This window comes from Rhinatrema bivittatum, chromosome 8 (genome assembly GCF_901001135.1).
Source record: "Rhinatrema bivittatum chromosome 8, aRhiBiv1.1, whole genome shotgun sequence".
NCBI lineage: Eukaryota > Metazoa > Chordata > Amphibia > Gymnophiona > Rhinatrematidae > Rhinatrema > Rhinatrema bivittatum.
The window spans coordinates 108,688,042-108,694,041 of NC_042622.1; positions in this window are offsets into that span (position 1 = coordinate 108,688,042).

A 6,000-nucleotide genomic window follows, 5' to 3' on the forward strand; every position below is an offset into this window, starting at 1 on the left:
CCTGTCCTCAGCCTTTGCTTTGGAAGATCACACTATTCTATTGGATAAAGATGTTGGTTTGGGAAGAATGGTACTAAAATAGATTGCAGGAAAGGTAAAGGTTTTGGTGAAAGGTGAATTATCAAGTGATATTAAATTTAATTGTGGAGTCTCCGGGGAACACCATTCTCCCCTTTGTTATTTAATATTTCTACAACCTTTCTGACAGCTCAGCTTGAGAGCATATTTCTATGCAGATGACATTCAAATTCTTGCTCCATTGGGAGGTAATAATTTAGAATTTATCTCCCAACTGAATAATAATTTAAGAAAGATTTCAAGTTGGTTTCTGAATAGTAAACTCATTTTGAATACTAAAAAAACCCAGCTGATAGGGATTAGTAGCTTAAGGACTGATTTTTGTCCTATTTCAATAAAGGTTGGATTAGAAATTGTAAACTCAGTGGATGTTGTTAAAGAGTTGGAAGTCTTTTGGGATTCTAAACTGTCTTTGGATTATCATGTTTCTTGTATGATGTTACGCATGCCATCCGCAGCAGACCCGCAGCAGACCCGCAGCATGGCCCTCTCACCTTTCTACAGTGACTCCAGCCTCTGGTTCCTCCTCACTGGCGGTGGTGGGCCGTCAGCTCTGTCCCCGGGCCTCCCCGGGTGCCTCCGGCTCTTCCACAGTCCCCGGCATTCCCGGTCTTGCTTCCACTTCTTGTCAGACCTCTCCGCATGGTCCACGAAGAGATGCTGCTACTCATGTTGTGCCCCTCCCTAGACACACACGCATGCACCATTGATTCTTAAGTAGGGACGTGGCGGGAACCTAGCCGCGGCCCCAGATGATGATGTCAACCTAACTACAGTATTTAAGCTCAGGCTCTGCACCCTAGTGTTGCCTTTGCAACAGGCCCCTCGCTGGTCGAGTACTCGCTGCATCCTAGAGATTCGTCTTATCCCTGCGTTCTTGTTCCTCGTGTTCCTGATTCCTGTCTCTTCGTTCCTACCCAGCTTATGCATCAGACTGACTACACGGACTTTGACTTTGCCTTGCCTGACTTTGCAATTGATCATCTCCAGACCCAGACTTCTGCTTCACTTGACTACGCTACTGCCTATCTCCAGACCCAGACCTCTGCTTCATCCAACTAAACATTGCCTATTTCCAGACCCAGACCTCTTTTTCGTCCGACTACGCTTTGCCTATCTCCAGACCCAGACCTCTGCTTCGCCTGACTACGCTACTGCTTATCTCCAAACCCAGACCTCTGCTTCATCTGACTACGCATTGCTTATCTCCAGACCCAGACCTCTGCTTTGTCTGACTACGCATTGCCTATCTCCAGACCCAGACCTCTGCTTCGTCCAACTATGCTTTGCCTATCTCCAGACCCAGACCTCTGCTTCATCTGACTATACCTTTGACCATCTCCGTGATCAGACCTCTGCCTTGCTTGACTACACTCTTGACTATCTCCGTGATCAGACCTCAGCCTTGCTTGCCACTGCCTTTGGACTGCCACCAGCCCTGACTCAAGCCTACCTTTGGACGCCTCTTCAGCTTACCCCCTCGACGTGGTTTCTTCAGGCTTCAGCCTGCTTTTGCTCGCGTGCCCTCTATCTGCCTTCGTTCCATTGGTGCCCGAGTTTCCAGGACATTACCCAGTCCAGGGTAAGACTGTACCATCTCTCACCTGCTGCCAATTCCTACTGCAACTACATACAGAGGCCCACCTAAGTCCTGCCGGCCCCAGCACCCAAAGGCTGAACCTGCGGGGAACGAGGGCTGGTATAGGTGAAGCTCCAGCGGCCTCTGTCTTTCAGCCCACTCCTGCCAATGGTGGGGACCCGTAGGTCCTTACCTATGGGTTTGCTTCAACCCCACCTCGCCCAAGGGTCCACCTCCGATGCAACATATGATATGGAGTATATTTGAGAAGTTTAGGTTAGTGAAGAGATTGTGTACTTTTTTAGATATTCAGGCTTTCAAACAGTGATTCAGGCATTAATAACATCACATCTGGATTATTTGTAATGGTCTGTCTGTGGGCCTCCCTGAGAGACTCACACACAGACTACAAATTGCCCAGAATGTAGCAGCAAGGCCTAGATTTGTCAAGAGGCACACATGGCCTTTGCTTATGGCAGCACAAATCTGGGAGGCAGCATGCTGGCTGAAGATTTACGATAAGGGCTCTCAGTTTATTTCTAAGTCACCTATGTCGAACCATTTCAAAGGCATTACTAAAATCCAAGTACACTACATCTAGCGCTCTGTCCTGATCCAACTCTCTAGTCACCCAGTCAAAGAAATTGATCAAATTTATCTGACAAGACCTACCTCTTGTAAAACCATGCTGCTTTGGATCTTTTAATTCGTTAGAGACCAGAAATTGAACTATCCTCTGTTTTAACATTGATTCTAATAATTTACTCACCACAGTGGTTCCCAGCCTCCTCCTTACCACCACGTTTGTATAGAGGAACCACATCCACCTGTCTTCAGTCCTCTGGAACTACTCCCATCTCTAAAGAAGTATTGAAAAAGTCAGCCAGCGGAGCTGCCAGAACTTCTTTAAGTTTCCTTAAAACCTTGGGTGTATCCCATCTAGTCTCTTACCTTATCTACTTTAAGTTTAGCTAGGTCTTCATGAACACACTTTTCTGAAAATTGTTTGAAGTTTACCTCACTTTCAATTTCATTTGTATCTATTTTCTGTAGTTCTACTCCTAGCCCTTCCTCAGTGAATACCAAAAAATGTGTTAAGCAATTCCACTTTTAGCAAAAATCTGTTTATTGAGTACAGGAGACAACATGGTCAGACAACATCAGCTAATCCCTCATTAAGAGTAGCCATCCTCAGTTACACATATCTCAAGTAGTACAGTACAAGGTCAATATTCAAAGCATGTTCAGTGCTATTTAGCCAGAAACGCAGGACTAATGTGGCTAAGTAGCAGCCGCTGAACATGCACATGCATTCAGCGGCCACCGCATAACCGTACAAGTCCCTTATATAGCTAAAACCTATGGTCAAAAAAGTGGGCTTGCATTGGGAGAATCAGGGGCGGAGTGAGTTAGATATATAACTTATACGCCTAACTACCGATATTCAGAGTTAGGTCTATAAGTGTATGTCTAAGTTTAGACACTCCCTACAGCAGGTCTAAGCTTAGATGGGTAGACTTATCCGGTGAAGTGCGTACATATACTTGTTTATTAAGTAGCTTCACCGTGACACTGAATATACATCAAAACATAGTCAGATAAGTTCTAGCCGGCTAACAGAGTCATTCTTTAAACTGCGATGTACCATTATCACGTGCGTTAGGGCCTTAACGCACGTGATACTGGCTGCATCGTGGTGGTACCATTTAAATCAGGGGAAGGGGAGGAGTGTGGGTGGGGTTTGAGTGGGGATATGGCCTGGCAGTGCTGCAGACGATAATTTTTTCCACATTATCACCGGCAGTACCGCAGGAAATAACAACATCTTTTCCCGTGGCGCTATGGGGGTGAAAGTGTGCGGCTTAGCCGCAACCATGGCAGTGAAAATGCACCGCCACGATGCAACCAGCTGCATACTTTCACCCCCTGCCCCTTTTTTTCTCATGGGCCATTATTCCACTATATTTATAGCGGAATGATGAATCCCGGGGTAAGTTACTTAAACGACCAACTTTGAATATTGACCTCTACGGATTTAATTTTAAACCCATGCTATTCCCTTACCCATTTTACCCCCTTCCCTCACCCTCCCACCCAATAACAACAAGCAACAATCATGGATGTTAAGCTAAGAGATATTTAAAGAATTAGCAATCAGGTAGCAGAGTCTAGAACACAAGGAAGTCAGATATGGGTGCCAAACTTTCAGAAATTGTTGTTGCCTCTTACTATTTTTCTTTAAAACAATTAATTTTGCCATAAGTAAGAGATTATGCATTTGGATATGCCATTGCTCCAAAGTAGGGGAATCTGTGCTTATCTACCGTATCAATATACAAACAGGGCCAGCGGGAGCATTAGGCAGACTAGGCAACCGCCTAGGGCACCAGAAGTGGACAGAGCGCCGTAGTCAGATGTGAGGGCATCATACCGTAGTCGGACACGAGGATGGCATTTTTGAAACCAGCAACCAAGGGTGGACAGACACGGAGCTGGGAAAGGTTGCAGTGTGCAAACAGAGCTTTGGAGGTTCATGGTGTGCAATCTGCAGGATTCAGGATGGGGCAGGAGGAGAGAGAGAAAGAGAAATCACATTGTGCCATTACATCTCGCCACCTAAGGCGGCTGCAGACCCTTGCACAATTATCAAAAGAGCATTATCTGACATATCATAATCATCAAAAATATCTAGTAATCCCAGTGAAACATCTAATGGGACAGGGTTCTCTGACCAGAAAGAGATATGATTAAATATATCCTTCCAAAATGTTTGGCTATTTGTACACGCCCAGATCCAATGAAAAAGAATTACCTTCCAGAACTCCACATTTTAGACATTTACTCTCCATAATAATATGAACTTTGAACACTCATAGTGACAAAAAATACAGCCTATGTATTATTTTAAATTGCATTTCCCAGAGGTTAGTGCTCTCTGTCAATTTACCTATTCAGTCAAGAATCGAAAGTTATCTTTTTCTAAAGCAACACCTATAAATCTTGACCGTTTAGCTGCTATTCCAGACTCTCACCATATTTCTGTATAATTTTGACAGTATCCCAATCAGGCCGATACAGTACAGTGTACTCTGACGGAGCGCACTGTTAGCCTGCTATTGGACGCGCATTTTCCCTTACCCCTTATTCAGTAAGGGGAGGAAAACGCGCGTCCAACCCGCGGCACCTAATAGCGCCCTCAACATGCAAATGCATGTTGATGGCCCTATTAGGTATGCGTGCGGGATACAGAAAGTAAAATGTACAGCCAAGCCGCACATTTTACTTTCAGAAATTAGCGCCGACCCAAAGGTCAGCGCTAATTTCTTCCAGCGCCGGGAAAGTGCACAGAAAAGCAGTAAAAACTGCTTTTCTGTGCACCCTCCGACTTAATATCATGGTGATATTAAGTTGAAGGTCTCGAAGAGTAAAAAAAGTAAAAAAAAAAAATTTTTAAATTTGAATTCGGCCCATGGCTGTCAGGCCGAAAACCGGACGCTCAATTTTTCCGGTGTCCGGTTTCCGAGCCCGTGGCTGTCAGCGGGCTCGAGAACCGACGCCAGTAAAATTGAGAGTCGGCTGTCAAACCCGCTGACAGCCGCCGCACCTGTCAAAAAGGAGGTGCTAGGGACGCACTAGTGTCCCTAGCGCCTCCTTTTCCCCGTTTCTACCGCGCCACCTAATTTGAATACTGCATCGCGCCGGGAGAGTGGGCGTTCATCCGTTCTCCCGCGGACTTTACTGAATAGGCCTGAATGTTAGTTGTAAGCCTAACTATGTCCCTCTCAAAATTGCCTGCCACAAAAATATATTCGTTTGCAATAGCGAGTCAGTATAATGGTGTACTTGTAAATATGCAAAGAAATCCTTGTATTCTAAGTGAAATTTCTCCTTCAAGGATTGAAAAGTAAGTGCACATTACTGAGAATCCATTAGCAATTGGCTAATCATCCTGAGGCCATCATCCTCCCACTTAAGAAAAACAACATGATCTAGGCCAGGTTAAAAAGCCATATTGTCTCTGATTGGTAGAAATATCGACAACCTAGAAAGTAGAGCATACTTGACTCTCATCCATCTCCAGACCTAAAGAATAGGCAGATATAACTGACTTCTCCAAACTTCAGCTGTTATCTCTGCCATTGCTGCATGCAAGATATAGGGTGGCACTATAGGAGACACCAAACTAGCATCTACCTCAAAATCTGTCACTGTTCCTAGTCCACTGAACCAATCTTTCCAGCTATGTGAAGCAAACATGCCACATTATATAATCTTAAATTCAGAAGTTTTAACCTGCCATCTCTGACATTGGGCTGCAACCCTGAAAGCCGCATCCGGGGTTT